Below are 21,919 nucleotides of genomic sequence, written 5' to 3'. Positions count from 1 at the left end.
ATTTAAAAAATTGTAACTATTATAAAAAAATTGGCTGGTAACAATACAATAGTACGACAACAGTCCACCAATAAATAAATAAAACAAGACTGTAAAATGCAGCTAAACAGACGCGTAAGATCCAAGTCACACGGCGTTACAGAGGTTTAACGCAGATTCCAGATGCAAACAAACGAACGGAATAACAATTTTCCATTAGAAACGTAAAATTCAGCGCAATAACCGTTTCTTAGAACCGGCGAAGCTTTAACACACTTTATCGAGGAGCACGATCTAAAGTGTGGGACGGGAAGCGAAGTCTCGTCCAATTTTCAAGGGTTCCTTTAATCCTTCGAAATGTTCTTGCAACCGAGCGAGCAACTTTCCAGCCCCGACACACAGAATCATTGGCAGCGGAACAGCAATCGAAACGGCAAACAACAAGTACCCTGCGCGGCGCAAACCAGACCGGTGGAATATACGTTTCAATTTCACCTCCCTGCCCGAAGTAGTAACCTTCATTCGTTCCGAAGAAAATTAACTTTGTTAAAACGATGACGTCCGGAGAAACAACGCTTCCGGGGCGAAGCGGAAGATTAATTGAGAATACAGCTTTGAGACTGGAAAATTGACTGGGCGATCCGCGAGATGCTGGCTGCTGCTGCAGCTAATACCGGCAGCAGACTGTAAGCAGACTTTAAAGGACCTCCGAGCTTATAGGATCTCCAGGGAGATAGACTCGCAAAGATATCAAGAAACGTAACTCGGCTAGGTCAAATATGAATACATGTGCTTTGTGCTCCGTTTAATATGTCCTCGCGACTTTTTACGCTTTTCTCCAAACCTTCGAGAATGACGCCAGGGAGAAGAGATGGAACAGAAAGTGGGTTGAAAGAGGACTTTCTGGAATATTGCCGAATTGCTTCAAATTTCAATTTTTAATCGAATATCGCAAATATTGATTTATTGATTTTCGATTCTTTATTTTGTCGCAACTCTTAATATTATGACACCTGGTGAAAGAGATTTGAAACGCACAAAACTGAAGGTCGCGAATTTAGTTGCCAACGTAGTGTTATACAAGTACGAAATTATACTTTTATTAAAAAATATTTTATCGTTAATGTGAAATGTAAAATGTGAAATCGTTAAAATTTGTAAACTTCAATTAAAATACGGCACAGGTTCCTTTTGTCCAATCGCTCTAAAATTTTGCAAGCGTCATAATTTTAGAAGATGCGGTAATAAAAAAGTCGAAGAAAAATGTTAACTCCTATAGCAGTGATGGCGAACCTATGACATGCGTGTCAAAGATGACACGCCAAGACATTTTGGGTGACACACATCGACTTAAGTCACCTCACAGCCGAAACCATAGCGAGTCCGACAAGGTCGTAACGTTCGCAACAATTATGGATATTTCTAGATGTGACACGGCACCCGAGTTAAGCTAGGTTTTTCTCCAATTTTGACACACCGAGCTCAAAAGGTTCGCCATCACTGTCCTATAGCTAAGAATCAATCTATACATAGTTCTCCTACACGAGGAACAATAACGTTCGTTCCTTTTGTTTAGCGTGGTTTATATACCATGGTGGCAAAGAAAGGCTATTTTTAAGTTCACCGAGTTAGCGTATTATTCGATATTTGGTATAATTCATGCGGGAAGAAATTAGGTTATTAGTTAAAGCTCTGAAATTTCATTTTGTTCGTCCTCCATAGCCGAAGACGTGTCATAAAAGCGAAGTTTCCTAAGGGTATAGTCGACATCGGTTTCTAATGGTACGCAGAACCGAAGAGTCGGAACCTGCTGGAAATTCCACACTGTTACCAAACTTCTGTACATCGTGCGACAGACCAGCTATAGCCCCGGCCGTGCTATATCGCGGTCGTAAACTAAACCCTCGAAATGTGGCACCGATTCATGTCACGGCACTGAGGGCTGTACACTACATTTCGTTTTAGGGTTCCGCGCAATAAAAGAACGACGTCTTATGACTAAACTGACCAGATTTCCTGAAGGCAAATTCGGTACACTTTTATTGAAGAAAAAAAAAATTAAAAATGAATATATTTCGTAACTGCGATAAAAGAAAATTACATTTTAATTTAATTATCGTATTTAACGAATTAGAAAAAATAATGAAATCGAAATATCTACATTTTTATTATTAAATATAATGATTGCTTAATATTTAAATACCTAATACTTAAACAATGATTATACATATTTATCTGAAGAGGAAATCGTCTTTAATAATTCTTCATTATTTAAAATTTCCAATAATTGATTAATAAACTAAATTAATAATAATTACTATTTGGAATAATTAATTATTTACTAATAATTACTATTTAGAATAGTTGATTATTTAGTAATGATTACTATTTGGAGAATTAGGAGATACTTCCTGTATCTGTGTAGCCAATATATCGTGTAAATACATTGACACTGGACTAAAAATTCCTTCTCACAGCCCTGATCGAGGTTTCAGGCCCCCGAGCGCCCATTTTCCCGTCAATATCGTTGTTTCGACACCCGAAAAATGTTTACATCGGCTCCTGATGACTTTGACGACCACGCTATATCGCGGCTCAGACTATATCACCCCCACTCCTTCCAGGAAAGAGGGCGCTGCGAGCGCAGTGAAAGAGGGCGTTCGCGATCTTTATTAGACAAGCTTCTTACAGAGAATCAAATCGAAGTGATTAAAAAGTGGCAGTTATGTCTCGTTCGTTTATTTATTATTTTTTATTCTTTCCATCGGTTTCTGTTAATGGAAGTGGAAACAGGCGGCGACGCTATTCTCGTAATTCCCGGCACGCATTTCCAATAATACACGCGATTTTAATAAATTACCCGAAGGGGATACATATATAGGAAATTACATCGAACACCGTCAACCCGGATTTTACGCAGCGAATTTAATTTACAAATTGAATTTCAGGATAGGAGGGATATCTTGAAAACAGGGAAAAAACGATATCGGCGAACAAGATATTGCTGATGATGGACTTAGCATTTCAGCGATAAATACACAACTTCCGGTTACTGTGGAAATTGAAATTTTTCAGTGGGTAAGGAATTATTTGAAATTATTTTATTAAGAAAATTATTTGAATTTTTAAATATAGAACAGAATTTAATATTTTTAAAGAACAGATAAATATCTGCCTGTATAGAAACAAAGAAAACTTCGATTAAGCTTCGAAACGGTCTTAAAATATCAAAAATTGACATTTATTTAATTAAAAATTCTACAATGGTAATGCTTCCATTCATACGGTGAACGTTTTTGTTAAGCCTGTTAAATACTTGAGCGTTCTTTGCTTTTCCAATAACAATAAATACAGTGACGTCCAAATATCAGATAAATAACATTTTTATGCAATTAAAGGGATATCACGATTTATTAACGATGTCAAGTAGTTACGCATTTCATAAATTCACAATGAAAAGTGTACTTAATAACATAATTAATAACAAAATTAATCACGATACTAGTGTCACAGTTTCATTCTAACGAACAAAATAAATATTTGTTATCAAGATGAAATATAATTGTACTTTAATCTAGCAATACTTAATAATACTTAACTATTATAATTCCAATGAAATTTTCTACAAATGCTCCTTTCTTCTTAATCTTTCTTAGAAACCTGCTTATTCTTTTGTTCTCTCGTTGCACGTGAGCTTCGGTTAACTCGACAGACTCGAAGATGATTAATTAGAAATTTAAGAGTTCCGTGCGATGCTCCCGGTAGTCTGGGGCCATTATTGAATCACGGCAAGTAGTCTTTGAAGCACTTGCAAGAGGATACATTCCCAAGAGGAATGAGCACCACGCCCCCGCCCCGGGCTAACTTGAACCAGAATAAACGGGGGAGATTCTGTGTGGATTACGGAAACACGCCTTGCTCGTATATTGGAATCCACGATGAAATTGCGAAAAGAAAGTATAAAATACAATCGGGTCTATGATAAAAACGAGTTACTACCCTTAACGAGCTGTAATAACAGTTGAACAGTAGTAGTTTCCTGCTTCTCGTTTTACCCGATCATCTTCCACGCTGTCCTACCACCTCGTTTATACGAATTTCCAAGTTGTCGCTTAGCACGCGCGATAACAGGGAAAATCAACAAAGAAACCTGGGCGGGGGGGTTATTTATTATATCTCTTAATATTAAGGGAAAACGAACGAAACGATCGGTGTCGTTTGATCGATTCGAGCAGTTAAAGAAGTCGTAAAACTCGAGACGGAGAACGAAGCTCCGGTCGAAGTTTTCGACACTCGGGGACATTTAAGCAGTTAATAATGTGTTAATATTGTCGCGGCCGGGGAGATATTACGTCGGTCGAACAGCATGTTTCCTTGGGAGAAGTGATGAACGAAGTTCCGCCAAGTCAAATAAAATCCCCGGCAAGATTGCGATTTCGTCTGGCTGGTGAACTTTTCTCAAAATCGTAAAGATTAAAGATCCTCCGCGGAAATGATAGAGGTTCTCGCGTGAAGGTGCTTAATCACGTTCCACGGGAACTTTTCGTTGCTCGCATAATTTTCCCCGGGTGGGTATTCTCGAATGTATAAGTAAGGCGAAACAAAACGGAGAAAAGTGAGAGAGAGAGAGAGAGAGAGAGAGAAAATGGGGAACAGCGTTCTCATGGTTGGCAACGTGCATACAAGGCTTATGGGCCATGTTAATTCGAATCTCTTGCCCGACGTCGAGGGGTTTTCTTGAAAAAAATTTTTCGAGAGTATTCGCATTATTAAATTCTCACGGTTCCGTTCACGACCACCTGACCGAGAAAGAATTAACTGATAAACTTGGGACCTTATAAATTGGGAGATATTATTATTGGATTGCCTGCGAGAGTCGCGCGGTACACTTTGAAGGACCTACAACCTACAATTCCCCAAGGCAGTACGTACTACGTGTAACATGCCGGCGAAGTCGAACTGAAATAAACGAGGGAGACTCGACGTGGGTTATGAGAACAAGGTTTAGTTCCCCCGGATATATAGCGAAATGGTAAGTTACAGAACGGAGTATATTACCGTCTCTAGGAATTTCTAGTGACCTCTATTATTACGTAACTGCATTCCCTCCAATTGCGCCGGGTGTTTTCATCTATTCTAATCGACCCTGTTGACAAACGCTATCGTACCTTCTATATATCAAATCTCTATTTCATTCGATTACGCGGTCGTTACTTTACCAGCTGTTACTTCAAAACAATTGCTTTGTGTCTATTTCTCATGAATTGCGAATTTGGTTAATTTTAACACGTTCACTGCCACCGACGAAGAATCGTCGACACAGTGTCGACGGTGGCACACAGGGTAAAATATTTTGTGTCGACGCACTGTCGACGGTGGCACACGGGGTCAAATATTTTGTGTCGACACAGTGTCGACGGTGGCACACGGGGTCAAATATTTTGTGTCGACGCACTGTCGACGGTGGCACACGGGGTAAAATATTTTGTGTCGACGCACTGTCGACGGTGGCACACGGGGTCAAATATTTTGTGTCGACGATGCTTCGACGGTGCAATAATAATATTTAATAGTTCACTCTTCAGTTAAACGGAAGATATGGATATTAAAATTGATATTGTATTCCAGGTTGGCCAATCCACGGTTATTTTTCTACAGTATATTTTCTTGTCATTACTCCTTGCTTATTTTTAATGTAGAAAGATTAACATTATTACCATTATTTTTTAATGTAACTCCCATTTACTGAACTATTCTATTCATTTTCTGTAAGAATTAATTAACAATCATAATATCTTCACGCAGTTTACAATTTCAAACGTTTAACAACATCCTTCCAGAACCACGTAAATTCCTATTAATCTCAATTTTCTTTATTCGTCCTGTTTAATCTGCTTCAATCGAGCACGTGACGCGTATTAATCGCGCATCGGCTAGATAAAGTCAGGTATCATTTTCGAGCAAGCGGGGGGAAAATAAAGAAGACATTTCCCAGAGACAGCGGCGGCGCGACACTTTTACCGAGCGTCGCCGAATTTCGCGTTCCCTCTTAAAAGCCAGCTGGTTCTCCCTCTCGGCTCGTACGCCCTCCTGACGGCGACCAGTCCAGAATATTCATATTTAGCGAAGGACAATAATTAATTTCATTTCAGGTGTCGATCAATAGCCCGGGCCCGTAATTAAAAGCACTAATGAGAAACGGAAAAACCAAGTGACACGGTAACTCCGTTATCGCATTATCCACGGTTTATCGCAACGTAGCGGAGCGAATTTAAGGTGGCCGAAAAAGTAATTATCGGTTCCCATTAGTGGCGGAGTAATGTTAGATTCTACGGTGCGGCGCGCTTTCACTCTGCCCGCCGTTATTGGAAAGATAATGGCAAAGAAAAGAGGGGCACAGATAAAAAGGGAGGGGGAGCGGGAAAAAAGGAAGAGCAGCAGGAGGGAACGGGTAGCGAAAAAAGAACGAGGAAAAAAAAAGAGGGGAAGAAAAAAACGTCGCGACAGAGAATTCGCTATTTTCGCCGCGCGATAACCACGGAACGTCTCCAACGGTCTACGGACATTATTGACTTCCCTGTTAATATCGTACGCGCTACTCCCGGGATACATATATGTGGCATGTTAGCATGGTATAACACAACGTTTGTCGGACGTAATACCGAATTCGAGATTTCCGTTCTATGCAGTGACCGAAACGCACGGAAACTCGAGTATATCTGTGGATTAGCATAAACGGTGTTGTCTTTGAAGGATCGAATAACAGCAATATAGTCGACCAAGGACTAAACGGATTCGACGGATCAGACGAAATAAGCAACCGGGCTTCGATCTAGTCCTGTGAAAACACAGTTAAGCAAGGACCTTTGCTCTGAGAAGGGTCCGCGACAAAATAATAGACGAATCACTGACCGCATACACATATACACACTCTGCTGTTCGTAAGTATTAAGACACCCGTTATGTTCGTGTAGAAAGTATCGTATAAATTAAATTACATTCGCTCGGCGAAGTTAATTTCATATGTTAGTACTTCTTATAATTCGAGATTCTAGAGTGAATCATTTTCTTTTAGGATATTAATAATTTTGCGATGACTTTTGTATGTCGAACAATTGTGTATTAAATTTGTTACGACAGTGAGGCTTGCTTCACATTCAGCATGTAGAATTTAGTAAAATTTTATAGATTCCAGTAGAATTCAGCGGATTTCAGGAAATTTTAATAGATTTCCGTAGGTTTCAAAAGATTCCAATAGGCATTAGTAGAATACAGTAGATTTTAATAGAATTCAATAGACTTTAGTAGATTGCCTTAGGTTTCAAAAAATTTCAATAAATACTAGTAGAGTACAGTAGATTTTAGTAGAATTCAGGAGATTTCAATAAATTTTGGTAGATGTCAGCAGAGTTTAATAGAATTCAGTAAATTTCAGTAGATTTTAGTACGCTTCCCATTCAGTAAGTTTCCTAATACTTATGAACGGGAGTGTATATGACTGCTATATTTTACTCCACTGTCCCTTGATTTCTGGTAGAATTATTACTTTCAGTAATCTAAGGGAATATTGAATTAACGAGAAGTTTTTGTACCGTATCTAGAGTGGACGCTAGCAAGCTTTGCATCTTCGGTTTAGGATTTGCATCCTATGATTATTTTAACGATTCTGATACAGCAGGACATCGTAAGAAAATCATTTATGTTTCAAATAATTAAAACGCGACATTTTATGACAATTTAAATAAAACTTCTTCACTTTATTAGTTTCATTAATATTATCTTCTCCATTTCTTCACAATTTAAACGAGACCTTCATTTTCACGTGAAATTCATGGGAAAAAAGAGGTTCCACAAAAATTGACAATTCCACTACACGAAATTTCCCCCCTTGAAGAATCTAATCATCGCAGAATTTAATACCGTGCACACCATAAACCAGCATAAATCTTGCATTAGTCCACCTTATCGCGGAAACTCTACTTCAGATTAATTCCAGCATATTATTTATCCGAAAGCTATTATTTTTCAATTTTACGGCGACTAGAGGCAATATGGCGTAGTGCAAATTGTTTTTACGAATGGTATTGATTTTAACTATGGAAATTGGTTTCCGTGACTGGTGCTTCCGTTTCGAGAGTTTATGCAAATCGAAGGCAGAAAAAGTCATTAGTCAATACTTCTTCACCCCGCGTATTAATCACGTTTTTTTCTTTTTTTTCTCAGTCGCACTATCCTTCTATAAAATTATACAATTTTGCCTGATTTCATTCCGATCGTATATTCCACCGTTCGCTGTACATTTTTCCTCGTTACGGTTTAAACAGAAGGAAAGAAAAAAAATTGGAGCTTCAGCATGCACGCAGCTTAGGAAAACTCTTAGTCCAGATTCTTAATAAAATTGCAAAGTCTCGCAAAATACGGCAGCATCCAGAGTGCTCCCTTCGGGTAAAGGATATACTATCTGTTCTGACGTCCATACAGATGTTGCTTGTTGTAATCCAATAGTTCGGATTCTGGGTGACGTATAGCGTACAGTAAAACCCATGATGCGAACGGAATATGGGTTAGAGACACACTAGGAGGTCTCTGGCAATTCAGAGATTTATATCGCGTATACACACCGCTCTGCTCCCCCTATCTTCCTCTCTTTTTGCACCGAAAATCGAGCCAAGCCTCGTGAAATATTCCGCGAAATGTTACGCGACAAATAACTCTAATACACAACGATAATACTTATTTCGCAAATGTCGCACGATCGATCGCGCGGAAACACTTGGCAATCGTTTAATCAATCGAACGATCATGATTGCAAATCGACACATTCGCTGCCAGCGGAAAATCGATAACACCGCTCGGGTGGTACATTCTGGGACGCACACGCTGCGTCGGCGGCAGTGTTAGGGTGTTGAACCGTGGATATATTTCGGTAAACATTTCGAACGAAACAGTGACAAAGATATATCTGTCGAACAGTTTTTGCTTTTTATTTCATCGAAAGAAAAATTATCGTGCGCCACAGGATAAAAGCTTCGAGGACCTACAAACAGCTCGAGTCTCAGGAGAGGCGAACTCCACGGGATCCTGCGTGTCTGGAAAGTTGAACGAAAATAGACGAGAGAGCTTCGATGTAGGTTGAGGGAATGAGGTTAAGTTCTAGGGTACCCGGAATCTACGCTGGAGAGGAACAGGCTCGAATACAGACTTCGACGAAAACGCCTCAGACTTTAGCGAAATTTATGCGTCAGATCTCGATGAAATTTATCCCTCCGGATGGAACAACGCTGGATGTCCCGAAACGGCTGATTCAAGAGCGAGTAATACTACTTTTCCAAGCGAACTTTTAACACCGCGTGATCAATTGCTTATTGTACAATATTTACAAATAGATCGAAAGTTGTATCAACATCGTGTCATATTTTAAATATTTTTTTTTACTAAACTAAAATTCTGAAAAAATTAATTATCGTTCTGAAGCATGTACGTACTTTCTTCTGCGTAAGATAGAACGAATTTCTGGTGGCCAGGAAGCAGAATAAAAGAAAAAAAGAAAAATACAAAGAAGTAGGGAAAATTACAATTATCTGCAGCCTTTGGAAAATATGCAGATGTGGAAAACACAGTAAAAAGGCAATAACTTGTAAGCAATGTGAATTACATCATCGGTAGACGGTGAGATGTGTAATGAATTTAACATCAGAGCAGAAATTGTTTGTGAAGAATACAGAAAAAATATTGGATGTATTATATTTTACTCAGAATTAATATAGAAATGTTTTCTTCATATCAAAGATGCTTATTTATCATTAATTTATTACGATTAAAATAAAGTATTAAAACACAAGACATCTGTTGAAATAAGACTTAAGGAACGAGAGAATATTTTTGATCGCACAACCGGTTAATTAGTAATATACAAAATCCACATTTTGACTGGACGCACCATAAGATTATCTAATATTATAATTTTACAAGCATTAATAATCACAAAATACTGTTAGACTTTTCAAATCCCAAGACCAATTATAGCACAAAGAAAACGAACAATATTTAGATACATAAAATGGAAGTTCAATAATTTTCTAGCACACATTTTTAATAATAAGTTAGTCAAACTTTCTGCACTTGTGCAAGTAACAAAAGTTTCAATTTTTATTCGAAACGACAGCGTTCGAGCTGTCCAAGAAGATTTCATTAAAAGCAAAATAGCACTACTATACGAGCCACTCAGAAGCCAAAACGATTAACTCCAATTTCAATATTCATTTTTCATAAATAAACCAAATTTAATAAAATCCATTTTACGTAGTCGGTCATTTTACCTTCTAAGTGGCTCATACACTACCGGCCAAAAGTTTGGAACCACATCCCACTTTTCATCAATATTAAATCTGTTGTTAATTTTTTACAGATCTGAAGTTTATCCCAATTTTACATTTATCAATTTATCTCATATCAATTGATTCGAACGATAAAAAATTCTCAAAGTCGTTGACGTTTTTCTGGAAATTTTTGTGTAAATTGCAATGCTCGGTGATTCGAAACTTTTCGCCGGTAGTGTATATCTCAGAATTTTACTAAAATTTTAACTCATCGAACGGCAACCGAGTTAAAATTTCGCAAAAACACCCTACACTGCCATTCTATGTTTACGGATCTGCCGCAAATGGTAAAATGGAAATTGGCAACTGCGAAAGCAGGAATTAAGAATAAACAGCGTTCCACCCTCCCCTCCCCCCCTGGAAACAATTTCAAAAAAGCCTCTACGTAGGTAGAGATTGAACAGTCGTTTCGAAGGCGTGTTGTATTTATTCGGCACAAATATCCTTATTGCGCGAACAAATATCAGCTGCTCACCGGCAAATTGGCAGTAGAAGAAGAAGAAGAAGAAGGGAGCAGTGTGGTGCCTCCCGCGAAGAACCGATAATTTTGAAATACCTCGCGGCATAGATTTCTCAAGACTTTTGCCAACAAAACCAGTTAATAGGTAATTCGTGCACAAATTCCACCGCGGTGCTCGTTAAAAACTTCCGAGGAATTTTAACGAACTTAACAAGCTGCTTCCTTGTTCGTATACTTCTATTTTCATAAACAGATTTCACCGCTAGAACAAACAAAAATCCTTAATACAGGCTATATGTATACAGTGAACCGGGGTGTGTACTCCCGGACTCCGGGACGAAGAAAAACTAGAAGGAAAGTGGAGCAATCACCGATTACCAGTTGATCCAAACTTTCGTCACGAAACGGAAAGAAGTTGCTTTCGCATCGAATACGGCTTATTCGTTGAAAATATTAAATAGACGAATATGTATATGTACGTAGATATACTTCTTGAACTTTTTGATTGTCCAGATGCTTGCCCTCCTGAGGGATAATTGTGTGAAACTTTTTTCCGGTTGTATTAGGTCACCCTATAGGTAACGTCGCTTCTTATCTTCGTTCGATATTCGCACGCGTCAAAAAATAAATTTTTTAAAAATTAATTTCAAAGTCTTTTGAAATTCAGTTAAAATTGACTTTAAATTTAGCTTTCTTAGGTTTAATCTACAATCTGTGTAATTAGGTCATTCAAAATTTAGTTAAAATTTACTTTAAATTTATTTAAAATTTAGTTTCCTTAGGTTTAATCTACAATCTGTGTAATTAGGTTAGGTCGTAAGTTCACGCCGAAAGCGAAATATATTTTAATGAAAATTCAGGGAAATACTATAGCGATAACATAATGGTTTTACCAAAAAAAAAAAAAAAGTTGTGGAATCAGAAAGCGCTTATGTTTTTTCTTTTTTTAAAATCAAATTTTAAGGTTCGTTGTAAATATTGATCTAATTTATAAAGTGAGGTATGAACTTACGGGATGACCTAACGCAATTGGTAAATTTTTGTAGCGTGTTTGAAGACGTGGAGCGTGAAAGCACTTTTCCATTGGTTCATACTATATTGCTGAACGACCAGACTTGAAAAACAAACATAGGAGAAGTGAAACTGCGAATTATTACCACATCTATCACATTCTCGTGGCTATTGGATTACTATCCGTTTTGATCGTTAGAAAAATTTTCAAATTGCAGGAACTTCGAGAATCGATCACTTAAAGTTAACGTTACTCAGTTTTTTAATTAACCCCTTCACTGCGACGAATTTTAATACGTAACGTGTGTGGCAGACTGTAAATTTTTAACCGCGAGTGTAACATTTGTTGTTTTGACGGTATCATATTAAAATTCGGTTTATTGCATTAAGATGGACGTGTGTAAAGGATTAAATTAAATATTAAATTAAGATGGAAGCGTATCATAAGGCTGCAACGTATGAAACGTATAAAATGAAAGGGTTAAACGAAAATAAGAATTTTTTTGAAAACAGGATTACAAAATTGCCCGAAAAATGGCAAAAGGTTCTTGTAAACAATGGTAGATATATAATCGATTATCAGTGAGTGTAAATACAGTGGGCGATCGAATTATTAGAGCCACCAGTAAGAAATTGACGGTTTTACATTGTAACGATTAATTTTCAGATGAAAACTCACTTGTACCGAATTCTTATTATTTTTTTGACGAAACGTCGATGTTTACAAATTGCAAATACATACTTGGCAACACTTTAGGCGATATTATCTGTTTAGTCGTAAAATAAGACAAACCTAAGGGAATCCTGTAGCCGGATTTATGGCTTCGCAAGTGGTTACGTCGCAGGCAACTATTTTGCTTCCAACGGACAATAGTGTCCTTTTTCGCGTTCCAGCGACACTCGGTCACTAGGACTCGAGAGGCCATGAATCCTGGAGTCTCCAAGAGTTCAAGGGGCCAAGTGGGCCTCGATATTTCGTGACTAGGCCCACTGTTTAACCAACCGGGGTTTATAACACGGATTCCAGGCGACGTTACTTTTGAGAAGTTTTTTTCTACGATTTCCTTGATAACAATAGTCTATTCAAGCCAGAGGGCAAATCCGGTTTATTACATGATGGCCGCGGAAATTCTCCACTTTTGCGGGCCACACGAGGACCCGGTACTTGCCTCTGCGCGCTCAGTAACGGTAAACATGCCATAAACCCGTAAAATCGGGGGGCTGACGCCCCTTTTGGGACCGCCCTCTCCCTCCGCCTACACCCCACTCTGCGGACCACGGGGGAGTGCACGAGGGCCTAGGAGGGCGGCTCTAGGAGGTGAAAGGTCCATGATTTGCCAACAAGGTTACCTCCCCATTTTGACGAAATCATACATATACAGCCAATTCACGACATTCCACAGATTCTAAGGTATACGTAGAAACAATCGACACCACTTTTAAAACACCAGTGCGGTCCATTCCGCAACAATCGACATTATAAATAAAGTGTGATCACCATCGCGATAATAAGTAGTTGGCACACACACGTGCAATAATTACCAACTCCAACCCGGCCTTCCAACCAACAAGAAGCGCGGGAAGCTGCGTTAACACCCACTTTACGCGAGAAAGTCCCGACTTCGCGGGGATTCCACAGGATTCCCAAACATTCCTTCGCTGAACGCTTCTTCGGTCGTTGTGCATCCCTTCCCCAAAATAGCGCGTTAGGGCGTAACGGGAAGGGGGTGTCAATGCATCGGAGAAAAACTGATTGGTGGAGAATCGTTTTGGAAATCACCAACCAGGGTGATTCCGCGAGGAACGCAGCTTTCGTGGAGACGGACCACGAAAATCGTTTTGGAAATCACCAACCAGGGTGATTCGGCGAGGAACGCAGCTTTCGTGGAGACGGACCACGAAAGCTTGCACCAGTTCCAATAGAAGTCTCAACGAGTTGAAGTCTCACGAAGAGACACCCTGTCGAATTCTCATCAATATGAATCGATGTCAATTTTGTTGAAACCCTTTCCCACGTCAAGTTGCCATCGGGAGAAGCTTTGCAACTGAACATTATCTGTCATATGAACGTTATTTTGTATCAGAACTGTAAACCACGTGTTACAGTTTTCTTGGCTTACAGATCTCGAGCATTTTAATTTTTGTTGCAGTGTTTTTACTACTTACAACGCATAGTAAATTACTCGAAATACATCGAAAAAAGAAAAGGTAGCGCTACTAAATACCGACTTTATTTACCTCTTACCCCTACTTTTTGTAACTACATAATCTAAGTTTAACTGTTTCGTGTATCTTTAGAGAACAATCGTTAATTAAACCTTGATACTACAATTTTATTTCTACACAGAAACAAAAAACACATTTTTCGTATTGTGGCTCTAATAATTTTGTTGGATACCAACCTACCGACATGTCTCATGGATGCTGGGCCGCTCGCGTTGGTACCTTCGGTAAACGCCAGCGCATCGCGAACACCCATTTCTTCCAAATATTTTGCAGTTTAGCTCTTAGTCGCCTAGAACCTTTGCCACTTTCCTAGACCTTTTATCTCAACCCCTCTCTAGTCCCTTCCACGTCCTTTTCCAATCCCTATAAATATAACAATACACCCATTTCTTCCAAATATTTTGCAGTTTAGCTCTTAGTCGCCTAGAACCTTTGCCACTTTCTTAGACCTTTTATCTCAACCCCTCTCTAGTCCCTTCCACGTCCTTTTCCAATCCCTATAAATATAACAACCTCAAAAGCGCCGACACTCGTTATTTTCCATATCTCTGTACGATTCACAACGTGTTTAGCCTCTTGAATAAACCTCTTGTTAAGATTTTATAAAGTGTTGTACACGTTCCATCGCCCGGAATCCAACAATTTGATCACCCACTGTATTATTATCTTCGCACTAAAACTGGGCTTCTCAAACGACATTATCGATGACATCTAACACGTCCATACGTAACAAGCCAGTACCGCACTCTTATTCACTCGCACGACGGCTTGTTTCTCATCACGGAAATTTTTCCCCTCGGAGAAATACTTTCCGGAGGGTTGATGCACGTTATCGGATTAAAGGGCGAGGCAAAGCGTGCCGCGGACACGGATGTGTCGCGGCGCCGCACATACGTATTACCTGGGAAAAGTGCAGCGGTCGAGTCGGCAGGCTCGAAACTAGACGGGAATAAATTGCAGAGACGTGATCTATTGATCACGGGCAACAGAGTTAAGTTCTCGGTTGTATCGGAATTTTATACAACCGGATGGGAAAAGAAACGAACATCGGATGTCCTTTTTATCTGCGAACACCGTGAATGCCTTCCGGCAAACAAACAAAAAAAATATATCGGTGATCTTAAAAAAATTCGGACAAAGTAGCGATCGTAGGAAAATTTTTTCATTCACGATGCTCCACTTCTAATGTCGTTGAAAATAAAGGAGATATTTAGATGTTTGGTTTTACACGAGACACCCTGTGTAATATTACTTTCTTAACTCTTTCGCTGCGACAGATTTTGGCAAAATCTTTTCTTTCGGCTGTATCGTTTTAAAATTTGTTTTATTAAATTAAGGTGGAAGAGTGCAGAGGATAAAATTGAGGCTTAAATTAACATTGAAGTGCGCCGGGAGGCTGTAATCTTCAAAGCGCCTGTAGACGACAATAGCAGTGAAAGGGTTCACCTTTGCGGGGCAGATGTCGGGTCACCGATGACCCGATTTTTAGATGTTTCTTATTTCAACCGGCATTCGAAACACAGTCTCAATTCTCTTCTCCCTATAAAAATGTTTGCTAGTTTGTATAATTTTAAACAATATAATGCCTAGTAAACTAAAAAAATGTGACTTCGCTTGCGTACGAAAAAGAATTTAGTATTGGGTCATATTTGACCCGCCATCCGCAGTGCGTGCGACTATCGCGCCATTTGCTGTCCAAGAGTTAATTCTGTCCAAGCTGTTCGTTTACAATTTTCATAACCGTCTCTGTAAACGGTGCACTGTTTAATTTTTGAAAAAATAACACACTCGTGTAACACCATTCTATGACAATACTACAAAATACCATAAAATTAAACCTTTCGCTACGGCAAATTTTACTGCGTAACGTGGATGACTGACGGTAAATTTTTCATCACGGCTGCAAAATTTGTTCTTTTGGCCGTATTAAAATTTGATTTATTAAGCTAAGGTAGAAGTGCATCAAGTGGCTCCAACAGTGCAGTGCGAGCAAATGTTCAAAACGCCAATAGTAATGAAAGGGTTAATTCGTATGAAGGCGTGTATACATACCTAAACGACACAGTGATCTAGTTAATATAGAAATTGAAAAAAAGAGGAGAAATAAAAGGAAGGACTTCGATGCTCCTAGAGAGTCGATGTTCCACAATACGTGTCTGTTACCTTAACACAAATCGATTTTTCTGCTGTACACCGTACACTGAGAGCATTAATCTCGCAAACGAAGCACGATTAACAGTCGCGTATTCACGCGTGTCGTGAACGTACGAATGGAGAGAAAAGTCGTTCCGTCGCGTTAAACAATGCCGCAACGTGGACGAACAGCCGTGAAAAAAAAAAGGCAGACTGGCGCGAAGGTAAAAGTCACACCGGTATCGAACGAAGCAACCCGGGGATAAACTAGGAAAAGGGACGGGAGAGACAGAGAAAGAGCGCTTTGAAACGAGACTGCGGGCACAAGGTTAAGTATACCGAGATATTGGAATGGCTGCACCGGTGGAAAAGGGACACCGTTTGAATACCAGATGGACCGAATAGACGAAAAAAAAAAATCGAACGAAACTAAAACCACGGACGCTGAAAGCACAGAATTTGCCATTCGCCGACTTGTGTGTCGTGACTTACGCGATAAATCCTGTTAGCGTATGTGCAAAAAGTTTGATGAAAAAATTACGGACAGTTGTTCGTTTTGTTTTGTTTATGCAACTGATGTTTTTTATTATTATACGTTTGATCTATGGAAACGGTTGTCGATCGGTTCGCAATATTTTAAGGTTAACTTATTCGAATGAACTACGTCATTGTTGGTGTGAAACGAACGAAATTTAATCTTGTGTAGGGTAGGAACCACAATAAAATGAAGTTAATTGAATGTATTATAGTAATTATCGAACTTTAGCACAACGCGTCTCAACGAAAATGAAGGACGACCCTTGGCCAAAAAACATCAACTGCCTTTTAACTCCGTTTCTTTTCTCTTTCGTCCTTTGTCACAGACACGCAGGGTCAATGTCACACGCACACGTGTCACACACATACATCTATTCCAACATTAAGCCATTTATATTTCACAGTTGAAAAGTAAATATTTACGTGGTCAAAATCAATGATTCTATCGTATAATCTATATTGAATTACTAAGTGTGTAATATAGCACGATTCTATTCGTGATGCGTTACAACCAAAGAGTAGATCGATTAAATCAGAGCCGTTCAGTGATTGCCCGTACGGGCAGCGTACGGGCTTTCCCGGGCGTTAAAAAATCGGCAGGCAACAAAGCCACGCCTTCTCGGGCAACGGTGCGTGTATGTATGTACCAATCATCGCCTATTTTAAGAAGGAGAATTATGTTTCGAAGATATGTAACACAAGCATCTTTCCCCCACTTCGTTTTAATGTATGTGACATCGCTAGCCCGTGACTGCCCTCAGTATTGCCCGCGGGCGCCCTTGCCCGCCTAAAGGCCTGAATCTTCAATTTTTACGAGTTCCGCCCGTAATTTTAATAAAACCGCAATTAAAACGCGGACAATATCTCCTCGGATACAGTGTGTCAGCACGGTTAATATCCTCACAGCCATCGAACGTTCATGCGAGTCAAACTAGTGTGAACCCGCAAAAGACTGAGCGAAAACTGGTGACTCCGCCTCCTCGTGGCCCCCGTTGGACAACGTTTCGCCGTTGATTCAAAGATTTATCTCTGAATCCGCGGCAATTTTCCTTCCTGATGAACTTTAACACTTTATCTACCGTTCCTAGTCGAAATGGCCACTCACTAACGACTAACTCAGTTAGACGCGGATTCGTCGCCAGCACCGGACCGATTTTGTCTATTGCGCGGAAATAGTGTGATATCGCTCGTAACAGAGACGTCACTCTCCATTCACTAACAAGTGAACGTGAAATAGGAATTTTACCAAAAATTAACCAAAAAAAATGATTGCTAGATCGATCTATTTCAAAAACCGTCGGTTTTAGAGGTCGATGACCCTCGAGTACTGCAAAGCCAATGAATCGGCTGGCGGTAGATAAAGTGTTAAGTGACGAAGGAAGAGTTCTTCAAGCACCGCCGAATTTTCCATCTACATACGCGACTCTTCGTAATGATTGAAATCGTTCCAACCAGCGTTGCAACAGGCCTAGCCCGAAACAACTGGACGAGCATTGTCTCCTGAATCTCAAAACACCGTCAATTGTAATTTTAACAAGTGCTACCCCTACTCGCCTAACTAGCGAATAAGAATTCCTACTTTGACGCGGATCTACCAGAAAATAAAGCGAACTTTCAAAGCTTGCGCCAGTTTAGTCCCACTGCTCTATAACACGGTACGCAGAGCTTCCGCGGAAATAAGGAGCCCCTAGATTCACAAATTTCAAGGGTCGCGGAGCTACGGGTGGCAATTAAATTAAAATTTTGCTTAATTCCTACGATTAACATTTAAATCTTAAAGGGTGAAACTTTTCTCAAATTTACGCAGACCCGCGGAGACCTTTTTAGACGTAAATGTATGGATGACGGAAAGACGAGCAAAGGAGAGGAAGGTTAAGAAAGTTGCGCGGAAGTTCGTGCAAAGAAGACCAATATGCAAATTAATCCAATAATAAATTCCATTGATTTCATCGATTCGTAATTTACCTTCATTGTGAATTGATTCTTCCGCGGGCAGAATCGAAGGCTCGAACCATTAATATTATAATCGAGATCGTTTCTATCGGCACACGATTAGCTCTTACAGCGAATTCTAACGTCCGAACCATAATATTGAGATTACGATGAAAATTCAAGAAAGGAGAATTCCCTCTTTCTCGTCGCCGCAAAACATTCGCGGGCGAAGATGTTGCGAGCACCCTTCTGAACTTTTACACATTTTATTAAGAACTTTCGAAATATTTCTTTTTTCTTTCAATTTTACCTCTCCTGCAATTTCAGTTACATTTAACTCGCGCTTCATGAATATTTATTGGATTTTATCGATTCGCGCGTACAAGTTCTAAATTTTGCACGAATTTAACTTTTACCGCGCTGAAATTTCCAGGGAAATTTCAAGTTCACTGGTGAAATAAATAGAAAATGTACTTTGGAGGCACGTTGTGCGGAATAGTAAGAAAACAATACACTCGAACAAGAAAATTTTTTATTGAATTCGTAATTTTTCAAATTTCTACGAAAGTCGTTTCGATAATACGATTTTTGTTTCAGTTTTTGATCGTTCATTTCCAACGTGACCCATAGTGAAAGCTTTTCTATTTTTATTTTAAGTGGTGTATTTGCATAAATCTTGAAAGGGCTATTTGTAGATACAAAATAAATTCGTCGATTGTGCAACGCTACGTTTCCGATAGAATTCGTGTTTAAAAAGTTATCGGAAATACTGAAATTCCAGAATTTTTCCCACTATTTTCCTTTTACACACACGAATAATTTTTCGTTTATTTTATGAACAATTTCTATATATCCTCAAGGTATATTGGTCGTTCGTATGAATTTTTATTTTGTAATTCAGAAACCCAGTACATTTGACAGTTCTTTCATTTCGTTGTTTAAAAAATTGTTGAAAATACTCGAATCGAAATACTTCGAATCTCTGACATTTCCAGTCCAGTGATTTCTCTTTTATTAGAGCAATTACTATTCTAACAGTTTTTTGTCAAACAAACTGTTTCCGTGTGTATGTGCAGCATTCGTTAAAATAAATACCAGCATAGTTTGCACGTTTCAGAGAATTCTTAAAAATTCATTTTCTGGAAAATAAAGATTTACGTGGGAATAAAATGATTTAATTTTATTATTTAGTTTTATGGTAGAAATTTCTTCCTTTCCAATTCTATGTTAAACGACTTTGAAGCACATGTGACGTGAATAAAATAGCTAATGTTACAAGTGTTCTGTATCATATTAATCTTCATTTTCAAATTTTCAAATTTGCGAATTTTCATTTTCAATTTCAAATTCAAATTTCGTTATACTTACTTTCAAATAAATTATGAAATCACTACGTTAAGATGAAAATAACAAATTGAAATATTTAGTCGAACAAGTGCTGTACTCTGTTCAAAATGAGAATAACCTCGCTTCGCGCATGGGACGTGCTTAAGGCGGGGCTAGAACGCCCAAATCCCCACTTAACCACCTACGTTTTACTCCGCCTCTGCTGCGCTCTCAGTCTATGCGCAGAACGACGAGAATCGGTCCGAGAGCGAGGTTACTCTCATTTTGAACGATGTTTAGAACGTCCAAACCCCCACTTAACCGCCTACGTTTTACTCCGCCTTACCCTCTGCTGCGCTCTCTGTCTATGCGCAGAACGACGAGAATCGGTCCGAGAGCGAGGTTACTCTCATTTTGAACGATGTTTAGAACGTCCAAACCCCCACTTAACCGCCTACGTTTTTCCGAATCCCTCCGTTAACCGAATCGGTCCGAGAGCGAGGTTACTCTCATTTTGAACGATGTTTAGAACGTCCAAACCCCCACTTAACCGCCTACGTTTTACTCCGCCTTACCCTCTGCTGCGCTCTCTGTCTATGCGCAGAACGACGAGAATCGGTCCGAGAGCGAGGTTACTCTCATTTTGAACGATGTTTAGAACGTCCAAACCCCCACTTAACCGCCTACGCTTTTCTCTGCCATGCGCAGAACGGACGAGAATCGGTCCGAGAGCGAGGTTAAAAGCATTTTGAACGATGTATAGTTCGATATGTAATTATTCTAGGTACAAACAGATCAGATTAATTTTAATTATTCAACCCAATTTTGTGCGGACTAGTTCCAAACTTTCAGGTTTTAACTTCGTATATTTGCAATAATAATATATTTAAATTAATTATTTTTCAAATCCATTATTACAATTCTTATTTAGAAGATTTAAAGAAGCTACAGGAATTTTTCCAGGTTTTTTTAAAGACTCTTAAAAACTGTTATGGGTGAAATTTCACCTTATTCCAATTTTGTTTTAATCTGATCAAAAAACTGGTGTCATTGTATTTATTTACACTGTCAGTAGTGACAGCATTATCATAAAACAGATCAATTCTCCCATGTACTTTGCTATAAACATACCAAAAAAAATGAGCTTGGGGTGACATTTTAATTACGACATCACTAACGTGATTTTCTTCGATAATAGCCTTCAAGCATTAATTAAAGATTAACTCCTCTTTTAGATATTCTTCCAATTTCAGAAAGAAATTTCAATAAATTTAATCCGACGAAGTTAGTCACTTTGGCTTCCGAGTGGCTCGGTTAATATTCCCATTCGAAGACTAAAATAACCTCTTTATCTGTTATCAATTTCACGAAAAACCAACAAAAGAATCTTCTTAACCCCTCGACTTATGGTTTCTATTTACTAACTACGCATCCAAGCGTCAGTCATTTACTGTCAAATTAAATAACAAAAGCTAACGTACCTATTACAGATCAATTAAATTTGGTAATAAAACAGAATTTCTGTTACCGACACGACTGTTCTTGTCACACCTCGACCAGAATCTGTGGCACCGGGAGTCTGCCTCGTCGTTACAAGGCAAGGTGTGAAACGAATTTCCACACTCCAATATAAATGATCGAGTTACGAATGTGCTTGAAGGTCCGTCCCGTGTAAGAATGCCAGAACAAAGGCATCGAACGACGTGCCACAATTCTATTATCCAGTCGTGAAGACAACCGGCACAGTAGTCCGCCGGAGAACCATAAGACTGTGAATAAACCAAGGAAACAGTGATACAAAGGGAGGGAAACAACCGGACCCAATCGAATGGCGAACGATGTAAGGAATTCTCGTCGGGGGATTTTTGGTTAAGTTCATGCCAGGAGCAAATACATTTCCAAAGGATGGAGCGGTGTGGTCGCGAATATCGGAATT

Source organism: Habropoda laboriosa, unplaced genomic scaffold (assembly GCF_001263275.1).
Source record: "Habropoda laboriosa isolate 0110345459 unplaced genomic scaffold, ASM126327v1 scaffold61, whole genome shotgun sequence".
NCBI classification, from domain to species: Eukaryota; Metazoa; Arthropoda; class Insecta; order Hymenoptera; family Apidae; genus Habropoda; species Habropoda laboriosa.
This window is presented reverse-complemented; position numbering follows the sequence as displayed.